Source organism: Rattus norvegicus, chromosome 18 (genome assembly GCF_021556685.1).
Source record: "Rattus norvegicus strain SHRSP/BbbUtx chromosome 18, alternate assembly SHRSP_T2T, whole genome shotgun sequence".
Classification (NCBI taxonomy): domain Eukaryota; kingdom Metazoa; phylum Chordata; class Mammalia; order Rodentia; family Muridae; genus Rattus; species Rattus norvegicus.
Window position 1 is genome coordinate 71,445,942 of NC_141551.1, and position 14,368 is coordinate 71,460,309.

The window sequence follows — 14,368 nt, forward strand, 5'->3', positions numbered from 1 at the left end:
GGACATCCTCACTTACACTGAGGCTTAAGTACAACTACAGGATAGAAAGAGGTGGGGAAAGAGGAGGAGAGACAAGATGTGAGTGTGTGTGTGTGTGTGTGTGTGTGTGTGTGTGTGAGAGAGAGAGAATGTGTGTGTGAATGTGTATATGTGTGTGTGAGAGAGAGAGAATGTGTGTGTGAGAGTGTGTATGTGTGTGTATGTGTATAAGAGAGTGTGTGTATGTGTGTATATGTGTGTGTGAGTATGTATGTGTGTGTATGTGTATAAGAGAGAGTGTGTGTATGTGTGTATATGTGTGTGTATGTGTGTGTGAGAGTGTATGTGTATGTGTGTGTATGTGTATGTGTGTGAGAGTGTGTATGTGTGTGTATGTGTGTGTGTAAGAGAGAGTGTGTGTATGAGAGAGTGTATGAGAGAGTGTGTGTATATGTGTGTATATATGTGTGTGTGAGTGTGAATGTGTATGTGAGTGTGTGTGAGAGTATGTGTATGTGTGTGTGTACGTACGGGCATGAGTGTGTGTGTGAGAGAGAGTGTGTATATGCGTGTGTGAGTGTGAGTGTGTGTGTGTGTGTGCATGTGCACGTGCATGTGTGTACAACATGACAATTTTCTCTACTTTGAAGCCTGTTAAGCTAAATAAACACAAACAATTTGGAAGATTGAGCACACATGACAGAACTGTGACATTTCAAAATACCACGCCGGTTATCAATACTGACCTGTGCAGTTGCTCTCGTGCCTCATTAACCGTCAGGAACCTTTTACTTATGTATAAGAAACTGGCAAATTTTCAAACCCCGTGGAGTAATAAGAAACTATAAGATTGCCATCATTTAATTATTTGTTAAATTTTGTTAAAAGTTCATTCTAATGAAACCTGGAGAGTTAAATCTCACTTTCCACATTTTGCTACGTTATCCCAGTCATCTGCCTTCCTCTGCACTTCTCTCTCCTCAGGGACGTCCATTTTCAACTTTGATTATTTTGAAGCTTACTTCTTGTCTCTGGGTGGTTTCCAAGCTGCCATTGTCACCTATTAATTTTTTCAATTTATCATTAAAATCAAAACTATATTCTCCACAGTTTCTCTGTCCTTCCACCCAGGTGAGCCCCCCTTCCCTCCTCTTCCTAACCTGGTTGCACCATAATAAAAAAAAAAGCTATTATAGGGCTCACATGATTATTGTGATTATCTGGAAGCCCTGCTTAGGGGATAAAGAGATACTTAGTTAAGAGCACTGTTCTTGAAGAGGGCCCAGGTTCAGTTCACATTTGTCTGTAACTCCAGTTGTAGGTGTTGTCTAGCCTCTTCTGGGCACTGCATGCAGGCGTATATGTAGGCAGAACACTTATAAATAAGATATCTTTAAAAGCTCTGCTTAGAGCCACATGGTGAACCACAACAGCTTCTTTCTTTCCACACCACCTTTTGTTCCTCCCGAAGATAATACCTTAGTCTTCCTCTTCACAAAGTCATTCTCTTGAGTAGGCTCTCCAGAGTTCTGCCGTCTCCTGGAAGCCTCTGAGCCGGTGCCCGGATGCTGCCCTGCCCCCTCCCTTACCAGATACCCCGTTCTTGTGGGCTCTTCTGCTTCCTTAGTGGTGGCGCGTAACTCTAGGTCCTAGGGTATGGTCCTCCAGAAGATTCTAGAGGAGAGACGAGAGAGGTAAATGGTCTGAGATTCCCCACCTCTGCAAACATCTTCCTCACTCTCCTAATCAACTGTTGTCGACCGCCTGCATTGTTGCAGAGCTCTAGATTGGAAATGACCCAATCTCAGAATTTTGTAGGCTTTCTTTGTCTTCAGGCTTCCCGTGGTGCTCCCGAGATACACAGAGCCTTTCTCAGCTTTACACACTTACAATGTTGTGTTTTCCCTTCATATAAAATTTAAAGTTATGTTATTTCATCTGTTATGTTGTATCTTTAAAGTTGATAAACCTAAGTCTGTCACTTCTGGGGACTCTCTCTCTCTCTCTGTGCCTGTTTGTGTGTCTCTGTGTGTGTCTCTCTCTGTTTCTCTGTGTCTCTCTCTCACATACAATACACACAGATACACGGACACAAACACAGAGACACACACAGGCACACATACAGGCACTCACATACAGTATACACACAAACACACAGACACATCACATACAGTATACACACAAACACACAGACACACACACAGATATACACAGACACACACAGAGGCACACAGACAGACAGACACACACACACATATAATGCACACACAGATACACAGACACAAACACAGAGACACACAAGCACACACACAGAGAGACACATATGGGCACACACAGACACATACACAAGCACACACACAGACACACATGGGCACACAGTCAGACAGACAGACAGACAGGCAGACAGACAGACACACACACACACACACACACACACACACACACACACACACACACACTCCAGCACTCTCGTCCATTTTCCTTATCTGTTTTATTTTCCAACCCCTTCCTTTGCTTTCCTTCATCAATTTAGCCAGACACAGTGTTTAGTCCCAGCACTGGGAGGCAAAGGCAGCCAGATCTTTGTGAGTTCTAGGTCAGCCTGGTGTACCCTGGGCAGCCAAAGCTACATAGTTGACCCTGTCTCAGGGAAAAGAAAACAAGACAAAACCCCCTACTGGTCATAGGCAAATAAACGGTTGAAGGCACCGTTGGGTCTTAAAATTATTACATCGAAGCTTAAGTCTCAACATGAAAATTTGAAAATACAAACATTCAAACCATAGAAATGGCTGTGGAGTCTGTCCCTCCGGATGCCTGTGGCTTTGGCTTTTGCTTTTGGGAACTCTTCTGTGGCTGCATGCCTGCAAGAAAGAGAACCTAATCTGCAGTCCCAGCAACCACACCCGAGTGCAGACACTGTAGGTCAAGCAGTCCATTGAGACAGCCAGTGGCCAGCCAGTGATCAGCCAGTGATCAGACAGACAGCTTCATGATCGACCAAGGTGGGACCGGCGGGGAAACTGCCCAGCAAGCATAGGCAAGGGACATGGGCAGATAAACGGTGGCTTCTGTTGGCTGCTAAGTGTTTAGAGAGGTTTGCTCCACAGGGGTAGAGAACTGCTGAGGTTTGCAACTTTCCGGTGAGTCTTGAATGCACCTCTTTCGGTAAGTGGAGCTCCATGTCTCTTCTAGATCTTACGTCTCCAGAAAATAGTTTCTTGTTCTTTATTTTATAAATTTTATTTTTAAAAAAAAAACTTGCAAAAAGTAAAAATATCACATAACCAAATTAACCATATTTTCCCCATTCCATGTCATAATTAACTGTTAATGAATCTTAGAAACATATTAGTTCTTTATATGTTATTCTTAAATGCAGCTATCTCCCCACAACTTCTTATTCTAATAATATGATGGATTCTAGTGTCCTTTTATCAACTTAGCTGCAGCTCTCTCTCTTTATAACACACTCTCTCTCTGTCTCTCTGTCTCTGTCTGTCTCTGTCTCTCTCTGTCTGTCTGTCTGTCTGTTTCTCTCTCTCTCTCTCTCTCTCTCTCTCTCTCTCTCTCTCTTCCACCCCCTGTTTTTGGAGATAGGATTTTATGTGACCTCACCTCAATCTCCCTTAGTAGCCATGAAAGACCTTGAACGTCTGATCCTTCTGCCTGCACCTTGGAAGCAAGTTGGGGCTCAGAGAGTGCTAATAGAATGCAAAGTTCAAACTCAACCAAACTTGGTTTACACTAAGGCGACCAGTGCTACTGTGACAAGGGCTGACAGGAAAATCAGTAAGGTCTTGGCATCTGACATCTGAGACCCGGATCGGGTTGGTGGTGGGAGATGGATGGGGCACGGGGAAAGATCCTTGCACAACTATCAGGAGCCTGGAGGAAGGCTTCCTCCAGGGGTAAGAGTGGACAAGGGTCAGAGTGCCAGGGGGAGATGGGAGTAAGTACCTGTGCACTCGACATCCCACAATGTGTGGGATGGTGAGGGCAATTCGGGGAGTATGTGGTAGCTGGGAAACTATGGTTCTCCTGCACAGACCACCCAGGGACTGCCCTGCCTGCTCGAGAGCCATGCAGCAAGTGTGTCCCACTCGCATGACCTTGGCTCTGTCTCATCTCTCTCCTGCCTCCCCACTCTCCGCTGGCGTGCACTTGATGGTGCAACTTTACCAAGTTTGTAAATTCTCCTCGATTACCTTTCTGGTGGCCCGGTGACTCATGTTTGTCCTAGAAGTGCTGAGAGGTAATGTCAGAGCTCTCAAGGACGGACACCCACAAGGGTTCCAACCGCTCCCCTGGTCTCAACAAACACTTCATTGTATAAGGCAGAAGCACTGGCCAGATGCTGGGGAGCAGGGAGTGGGGAAGGCCATGAACAGAAGGTGCAAAAGATCTGATTGTGTGCTGTTTCCCTGACCCTTCTTCTCTCAGAGCAGGGAATGCCTAAGTGTTTAGGGTATTTACTTAGTTTTCAGGTTATTTCCATCTCAAATTTTACAATAGCCTTCCTTTTATAGTCGAGTAAAGCAAGCGACGTTCTCATGTCCATGCAGATCGTAAGTGGGCAGGAGGTTAAGGTAAGAAACTGAAGCTCTCTAGTTCAAAATGGAGGGTGTGATGGTTTGTATGTGCTTGGGCCAGTGAGTGGCACCATTAGGAGGTGTGGCCTCGTTGGAGTAGGTGTGTCACCGTGGGTGTGGGCTTTAATGTCCTAGTTCTAGCTGTCTGGAAGTCAGGATTCTGCTAGCAGCCTTCAGATGAAGATGTAGAACTCTCAGCTCCTCCTGCACCATGCCTGCCTGGATGCTGCCACGTTTCCGCCTCGATGATAATGGACTGAACCTCTGAACCTGTAAGCCAGCCCCAATGAAATGTTGTCCTTATAAGAGTTGCCTTGGTCAACACCCATTCAGAGCCTGCCCCACATGTGGCCCATACATATACAGCCACCCAATTAGACAAGATGGATGAAGCAAAGAAGTGCAGACCGACAGGAGCCGGATGTAGATCGCTCCTGAGAGACACAGCCAGAATACAGCAAATACAGAGGCGAATGCCAGCAGCAAACCATTGAACTGAGAATAGGACCCCCGTTGAAGGAATCAGAGAAAGAACTGGAAGAGCTTGAAGGGGCTTGAGACCCCATATGTACAACAATGCCAAGCAACAAGAGCTTCCAGGGACTAAGCCACTACCTAAAGACTATATATACATGGACTGACCCTGGACTCTGACCTCATAGGTAGCAATGAATATCCTAGTAAGAGCACCAGTGGAAGGGGAAGCCCTGGGTCCTGCTAAGACTGAACCCCCAGTGAACTAGACTGTTGGGGGGAGGGCGGTAATGGGGGGAGGGTGGGGAGGGGAACACCGGTAAGGAAGGGGAGGGGGGAGGGGGATGTTTGCCCGGATACCGGGAAAGGGAATAACACTCGAAATGTATATAAGAAATACTCAAGTTAATAAAAAAAAAAAGAGTTGCCTTGGTCACGGTGTCTGTGCACAGCAGTAAAACCCTAACTAAGATAGAGGGCCACAATGTCTTAGGAAGGAGGGGGCCTTCAGAGCCATCCCCAAGGGCTGCCACAGTGAGCCATGCCAACGTCGTGGGACACACCTGGTCTCCCATCATGTCACACATGGCGTTGGGTATCTCTGAGACCAATCAATGTAAAAGACCAATAAGAGAAATATAAATAAGGAGCTGTGGGTACTAACTGTGCAGCACACCCTCGCTCATCTTTGAATTTCTCCGTCTTCCACGCTGGCTTCTTACAGTCCTACGTCTGTGAGATGCTAGCAACATTCGTCGAGCTCATGTGGTATCTGCATGCCTCTCCAATAGAAATTCATTTGGAGGGCTGGAGAGGTGGCTCAGTGGTTAAGAGCACTGACTCTGCTCTTCCAGAGGTCCTGAGTTCAAATCCCAGCACCCACATGGTGGCTCACAACCATCTGTGAGGAGATCAGATGCCCTCTTCTGGTGTGTCTGAAGGTTACAGTATGTATATATATATGTATATATATGTATATATATATATATATATATAGTTCATTTGTTATCTCTGCTTTATAGGTAAGGGAACAGAGAAGCTGAGCTACTTAATGGCTCAAGATCACACAGCTAGACAGTTGAAGCTTCAGTATCTCTCTCTCTCTCTCTCTCTCTCTCTCTCTCACACACACACACACACACACACACACGTGTGTGTGTGTTGTGTTGTATACACAACACAATGATAAGTAATATTTTTGTTTCTTTGTTTTTTGTTGTTGTTGTTTGTTTTTGTTTTTGTTTTTTTGAGACAGGGTCTCTGTGTAACCCTGGCTGTCCTAGAACTCACTCTGTAGACAAGATTGGTCTTGGATTCAGAGAACCACCTGCCTCTGCCTTTCAAGTGCTGGGATTAAAGGCATGAGCCACCAGTGTCCAGCGTATAAGTAATATTTTTTTAAAATAAAAAAAATACCCAACCTTTCCACTCTCTTGAACTAATTAGTTCTACTTAAAGGTTGGAGAGGAGAAGCAGAGGGAGGGTATGGAATGCTGCGGATCACATGATTCTGGACGGTCAGGCTTGAATCAGGCCCATCAGACTTAATGAGGCCATTTTGTGGAAGGACCCCTGCTTCCTTCCAGACAAAAGGATCGAGATACTCCTTTTCACTAGAGTTGATGGTTACTCCCTCCTGAGACAACACACAAAGGTCAGGGAACTACTGTGTAAGAAAGTTTTCTCATCACCATGACACGATGTCTGAAAACAACTTAAGGGAGAAATTTATTTCCTTCACAGCCCTCAGTCCTTGGCTCTACTGGCTGTGAGGCCATGGTAAGATGGGGCATCATGGAGCGTGATTGGTAAGCATTGTCACTGAGTAAATGTCTGTCAGTGGAGCAAGCAGACATCAGTGCGGTCCATGACTCAGGCTCTGTGTCCTCCCCTTGGCAGGTTTTAGATGGTGCCATACAGTCCAACTTAGAAGTCTTTGAATATTCAGAAATTCAAATTCTGGATTCTGATGAGAGGAAATCAGACATGATTATGTAACATGGCGTCCAGGCTGGTTCTATGTCAACTTGACACAAGCTAGAGTCATCAGAGAGCAGGGAGCATCCTTTTGAGAAAAACGCCTCCCTTAGGTCAGGCTATAGGTAAGTTGGTATTTTCTTAACTAGTGATAGATGCAGGAGGGCCCAGCTCATCGTAGGTAGGGCCACTCCTGGGCTAGTGGTCCCAGGTTCTGTATAAAATCAGGCTGAACAAGCCATGAGAGCAAGCCAGTCAGCAGCACCCCTCCATGACCTCTGCATCAGGTCCTGCCTCCAGGTTCCTGCCATGTTTGAGTTCCTGACTTCCTTCAATGATGTGAAAGGGTAAGCCAAATAAACCCTTTCCTCCCCAAGTTGCTTTGGTCCTGAAGTTTCATCACAGCAATAGAAACCCTCAGTAAGACACATGGTGATCCACTTGCTATGAAATAACAAATCCAAACACATTGTCTCTAAGAAACAGGAGTGTAAATGACAACTAGAGAATCACAGATGACACCTTGATGCCTTTAACCAGATAATTCACACCGAGGCTGTGAATTCACGACAGGGGCTGGGGATGGTGCAAGTTAAAGTAGATGAGGGCATCCCTAACCTGGAGACATTAAATTTGCAGATGCAAAGACGCTGTCATCCAGATGTGGTGGCACACGCCCGCAGCGCCAATCCAAGGCTGGAGGATCATGAGTTCAAGGACAACTGGGCTGCATAGTAAAAACAAAACAAAAACTAAGAAGAATACATTGTCAAAGAAGTCACAGGAGTAAGGCCATAGTGGGGACCATGGGAAACAGAGAAGGATGCTGTTCTCTTCCTCTGAAGAGCCAGAGGAGGCTTGGCCACGTGGAGTGCATCTGCTTCTTGCTCAATAGGCAAAATTATGGAGTCTTTAGGCATACAGGCAACAAGATATTTTATGCGCCTACTATGTGCCAAGCTCTCAGTAGGTTCCTAGAAACACAAAGATAAGGAAGTAGCGTTCCCTAGGTTACTCAGAAGGTTGCTGGCAGGAAGATAGTGCTGTCTGGTAGTCCAGCTTGGAGGATTCACTGTACTGTGCTGGTGGTGAAGCCCTCCCTGAGTCTTTCTTCTCTGGTGTGACACAAAGGTCTACTCTACACCCACTGTGACCTCTGCATCCTTCTTGATATAACTTCCAGGCATTGGCTACCCATCAGTCAGGCTTGGCTCAGAAAGTATACACAATGGGGGCTGTATTGTTAACAACATAACACATGTTGTGGTGAGCATTCAGCAGATGGCCTATGACCTGGACCCTAACGGATGAGGACATGTCTACAGTCTAGGAACTTCCAGGTCCCCTTCATGATGTCTCTTTTATGCTGGTTTATTAGCAACTTGGAAGGGACGTGATTTATGGCAACACAACTTCCTTTTTAGTGGCAGTGGGTCTTATCCAGCACCCTTCTAATAGGGACACCAGGAAAACCAGACCCTGGAGTCGGGCAGAGGCTCCAGGTGGAGGTCCTGCTGGACCAGTCTGTTGGAAGGAGTCCAGGGAGCTGGGCCACCTGCTGGGTTTTCTTTGGCAGAAGGAAGTTCAGCTCTCGATGCAGCTGTTGCCAACCAGGGCAGGGACAGTGAACTCAGAGTGCTCCACAGAACCTGGCATTGGGGACTGGAGTAGGGGTGAGGAGGGAAAGGCTGGGGTGGCAACAGGCAAGGCACCAGGCCAAAAGAGACAGGAAATATTCTGGTCTTTCAGACATTGTGTCATATCATTGTTTACTTGGGAGGAGGCCACCCAAGAAGCTCTGATGCCCAGGATGCTAAAGACAGCCCAGTGGATGCTCACATCACTACCACCACCTCGGGCACACAGGAACAGTGGGCTCACCGCCTCCAGAGCCCTGCTGTCCATCTGTCCATCCGTCCATCAGTGCCACAGGAAGGGAGTCAGATTTCCTGCTGCGCTTGGACAAGTCACTGACCTGCAGGATCCATTCTCTACCTCGGTAAACAAAGGGAAATCCCCCACCTGTGCAAATGGATGAAACACTGTGGACAAAAGACCAGAACAGCTGTACCCAGATGATGCACAGTCTCTGTCCGCAGAAAAGCCACTCAGGCTGGAGAGTTCTGTAGTCATAATAGATTCCCCTCTACTTTTCTGCTCCCCAAGCCCCTCCCCTGCATCTGTCCCCTGCCAGCAGGTGGGAACTACCCAGCACTTTCCTTGAGATCAGTTGCTCTTCTCGCTTTGGCCCTCTACACCTTGGCCTTCTAGGTCCCTGGACTCGCTTCATAACGCCGGCCTTTGTGCACGCTTGTGTCTCATCTTTCCCTCTTTTCTGGCGTGTGCTTCCTTCCAACACCCACCAACTCTCTCTGCTTGGAAAAACAAAACAGAAATATCCTCACCTTAAGCCACATTCCACATACATTCTGGGTTAAGTGTGGAAAACCAAACAAGACAAGAAAGGCATTGGAGAAAAATATGGCATTTAGACCTCTCAGAGCCGGGAGGGTGTCAGTCATAGAATGGATGACGTCACAGAATGGATGATGTCATAGAATGGATGATGTCATAGAATGGGTGACGTCTCAGTCCAGCATCGAGAGGCAAAGGAAGATTGAAGTAGCATGCACTCACAGGAGTCTTGGCAGAGACAACCAGGAAAGGGCTTAGACAGCTGTCAAACAAGTGGTTAAAAGTGGGTATTTGCGGGAAAGCAAAGGGAAATTCTTGTGTTTTGTGAATGGGAATTTATTTTCTTACAGATTTATTTTTACTTATGAGTCTGGAAACATGGGTGCAGGTACCCAAAGAGGCCAGAAGTCCAACATGGGTGCTGGGAATGGAACCTGGGTCATTTGCAAGAGTAACATGTGCACTTAACAGCTGAGCCATTTCTCTGGTTCTGGGCTTGGGCTTTAAAACATCTGATGTATGCTAGGCATTAGAAGTCCAAACACTTAGAGCGTTGTTTGTGTAATTTGGAGTATCAAAAGCACCAATATTCCAAGACCATGGTTTAAAGTTAATGCTGAAAGGAATCTTTGCTACATATGTGACAAAGGGTTAACACCCTCACAGTGAAAAGTCTTAGATACAGTAAGGAGCAAGGTGAACAGCTAACCTGAGAACGGGCGAAGGGCACAAGCGGTTACCACGGAACGCAATGGTTGGAGAGAATAAGGAAAAAGTCAGCGGTGCCGGTTCTCTTAAAACGTAAACTGAAACCAGAAGCTTAGAGCTTCTCAAAGTGCAGCCCTAGAAGAGTGCAGACCTGCCTAGCTGCAGACCTCAGCTCTGCCCCCTGCTCTTGGTGACATTGGGCAAGCCCCAGCCCTCCATCTACACAATGTGGAGAGAGTGGTGTCTGCGTCACAGACTTGTTCTGAGTAGCCCTGAGTTCGTATTTACAGAAGGCTGCAGAATCAGCGTGGTGGAGCCCTGCATTCCCAGCACCTGGAAGACTGGGGAAAGAGGATTGCTGGAAATTTGAGAGCAGCCTGTTATATATACAGAGGGTTCCAGGTTAACAAGGGCTACCTAGTTAGATCAAAACAAAACAAGAGGCTTGGCTGTGATGTGCGCCAATATTTGGCTGCTCTAATGTTCTCTCGGTTGTTCTGTCATGGGATCGACCATCTTGCAGAGCAGTGGCTCCCCTGGTACCTACAGATCTTTCTCACTAATATTGTCTCTGTTTCTCTCCATTGATGTCATGACTTCAAAGTTTCTTTTCTCTTGAGCTAGAGTTAAAAAAAAAAGCATCATTCCTCATTTTCTCCCTAGGCTGGCTTCTTGTTGGCACTCCCCAGAAAGTATTTTGGCTTTCTTGAGTTACCGTGTCAAATTACCATGAACTTGATGTCATTCATGGCTTTATCGTTATTGAGACTGGAAGCTCAAAATCACTATATCAATACATTGGTTCCTTCTGGGGGATGTGGCTAAGAATGGTTCTCCAGTGGCTTCCAGGGATTGCTGGTAGAAGTTTGGATTCCTTCACTTGGATCTCTGCCTCCAACTTCCCATGAACTTCTCCTCTGTGTCTTCAAATTTCCCTTTTCTTTCGAAGCGTAGCTAGGATGCGAAGTGTCCCCTCCCCCTCTTAGGCGCACGCGCTTGAGTACGTGGTCTCCTGTGAGTAGTCTGAGGGAAGGCCTTGAGATTTGATAGCCCGACCCTACTTCCTGCCTGCTCCCTACCCTCCAGCCACGTAGTCAATGCGTGAGCAGCTGCTCTCGTTCCCGATATCATGCCTTCCCTGAGGATCGTCCCTCCTCACACTGTGAGCCAAATACGCCCTCCCCGCTCAACGGGTATTTGGCCACAGCAAGAAGGAACTAACACACAACGATATTTTGGCTGCTTTTCTCCTGGATTTGACAAAAGCAGCTGACAGAAACAACATACAAAAGGGGTGGGGGTGGGGAGTTCTATTTCTTAGTTTCAAAGACCTTAGTCCATCATCCTAGACCTGACGTGAGTCAAACATCATGGTGGTGAGAGCATGTGAGGAGGTCGTTCACTCGGGGGTAGCCAGGAATCAGCACAAAGGGGACTGGACACCAGGTACAACATTCAAACACCTCCAGGTGCCGACTTCCTCCTTCCAGTAGGCCCGGTCTCCTCAGGTTTCTACTACCTTCCAAAATATCCCTACCAGCTAGGAAACAAACAGGGAGCATACGAGCTTACAGGGGGAGATTCCATAATCAGAGGCAGACCATGACATTTTGCCCCGCCCGCCAGCTCATCATGCAGGATGCCCTTAGTCCATCTTCATGAATACCCATAGTCTTAATGTTGCAAACATTGTCCAAAGGCTGACATTAAAAGTCTCTCCAGAGAGTCAAGGTAACCCTTAGCTGTGAGCCCTGGTGTGGTACTACGGTACAGACTTAATTTCCATTTTAAACAAGGAACGACAGGAGGAAAGCAAGGAAGAATTAGACTAAAGTAATCACAAAATACGGAAAATGAAAATTAATCATGTAGCTAGCTCCACGTCTGTGGCTTGTAGCATGGTATGAGTCCCCAAGAGCTCTGACAGCCTTACCTCTGTTGTCTTGCCATTCATAGTTCTCCTGGCTTCCTACCTGGGCTGGCACCAGTGGCTGCTTGAGATTTTCCAGGTTGCTGGCTCCTCTAACATGCTGGGGTCTCCACTGCAGCTTAGGGCTTTCCCTCAGGGTTTTCTTTATTTTATCTAAGGATATCTCTTCAGACTAAGACTTTACCACCATTGCTTGGCCTCTCAGGCTTTTCTCTGACATCCGGTGAAAGCCTCTATGAGCTTGTAATTCTTACACACTGTGTTTGCAAAAGTAGCATCACAAGGATGACACCTGGACCTGCCACCACCTCTTGGATGACAGCCGCATTAGCCTTTTAAGTGGGCATCAGAACACATCAAGATGAATACTGGGAAAACATTTTCCTGGGCTTCCCTTTGCGTGCAGAGTGTCTTGGAGGCATTTTCCTTCTCTGGGACTCTCTTTCAGTAAGTATCTCACATCCTACCCTTGAACCTGCAATGGGTAGGGTCTGGCCAGTTGCCAGAGGCTGTCAAGATGTCTGTCCTATTGTCCAGTACAAATGACCTGTTCCTTTAGAATGGCATTGATGTCTTCAGAAACCACAACTTCCTGCTTTGAAGGCTCTTTTGGAGAAGCCTGTACGTTTCCTAGATCTTCTACCAATTTTCACTGTAAACCAGGCTAAAAGCCTCCATCAATAACCCCGCTACAGCCCGGATGTATTACCTTCTTGGAACTGCCGCCGCCAAATAAATTAGTCCATTACTTTAAAATTCACTCTCACTCAAAGTCTCAGGATATGTAAAAACACAGATAAAAAAGCCCACTAGGATTTAACATGAGTGACCTTTACTCCCATATCCAATATAGTCTTCAGTTTCGTATGAAACTTTCTGAGTATAGCATTCACTGTCCACGTGCCTCTTAGCGTTCTGGACCTCTGAGCTCCCACCAGAATCAGCGATTAAATTCTGCTACAGCATCTCAGGCTTTTCCTTTAAAAAGTTTTTAAAAGGTGCATCAATCTTATAAAATATTTAAAATTTTATTTACTCGTGTGTGTGTGTGTGTGTGTGTGTGTGTGTGTGCGTGCGTGGCACATGTGTGGAAACCAGAGGACGACTTGGAGGAGTTGGTTCTGTCCTATTATGTGGTTTCTGGGAACTGAACTCAGGCTGTCGAGTTTGGCAGCAAGCTCCTTTACCCACTGAACCATCTTGTTGACTGTCATAAGCTTTTTTAACCAACCTGTTTCTTTTTAAAATTCTCCCCAAGATCAGTTCCAAAAATATAAGGACTGCATTCTCACGTTGTTGCAGCCACAGCTCCTTGAAGTGCTAATTTCTCTGTTGGTCACCTTTTCTCAACTGCGTCTAAGTGTCTGAGAGAAGCAGGGAAAGAAGATAGTGACACTGTGACACTTGATAGTGACACAGTGATACCTCATATGACACAGTAACACAGATACAGTGACACCTTATAGTGACACACCTCATAGTGACACAGTAACACTTCATAGTGACACCTAATAGTGATACCTCATAGTGACACAGGGATACCTCATAGTGACATCTAATACTGACACAGCCACACCTCATAGTAACACAGTGACACAGAGATAGAGTGACACCTCATAGTGACACAGCAACAGTGACACAGTGACACCTTGTAGTGACACAAAAACATCACATTGTGACACAGTGATACAGTGACATCTCATAGTGACACAGGTATACCTCATAGTGACACCTTATAATTACACAGTGACACCTCATAGTGACACCTTATAGTGACACAATGACACCTCAAAGTGACACAGTGGCACCTCATAGTGACACAGCAACACCTCATAGTGACATGGTGACACAGAGATACAGGATACCTCATAGGGACAGAGCGACATCCCGTAATGACACCTCATAGTGATACCTCATAGTGACACAGTGACAGTGACACAGTGTGACACAGCGACACCTCGTAGTGACACAAGAACATCACATTGTGACACAGTGATACAGTGACATTTCATAGTGACACAGGGATACCTCATAGTTACACAGTGACACCTCATAGTGACACCTTATAGTGACACAGCAACATCCCATAGTGACACAGAAACACCTCATAGTGACACAGCAACACCTCACAGTGACAACTCATAGTGATACCTTATAGTGACACAGCGGCACCTCATAGTGACACAGTGACATATCAGTGACACCTCTTAGTGGCACCTTATAGTGACACAGTGATACCACATAGTGACACCTTATAGTGACACAGTGACACCTTATAGTGACACAGTGACAC

At 46.2% G+C, this 14,368-nt stretch overlaps 1 long non-coding RNA gene across 2 annotated transcripts; it reads right to left on the reverse strand.

The window, feature by feature from the left end:
* Window positions 1–811: 811 nt before the first annotated feature.
* LOC120098205 (uncharacterized) lies at window positions 812–9,527 on the reverse strand. Of its 2 annotated transcripts, none has more exons than XR_015642646.1 (4): window positions 9,428–9,527; window positions 2,761–2,843; window positions 1,458–1,653; window positions 812–1,039 (listed from the first exon to the last, which is right to left on the reverse strand). It is a non-coding gene; the product is annotated as an uncharacterized LOC120098205 (long non-coding RNA). The 2 variants fall into 2 exon arrangements; XR_015642647.1 differs by having other exon boundaries at window positions 819–1,039; window positions 2,753–2,843; window positions 9,428–9,508.
* Between the last annotated feature and the right edge of the window lie 4,841 nt (window positions 9,528–14,368).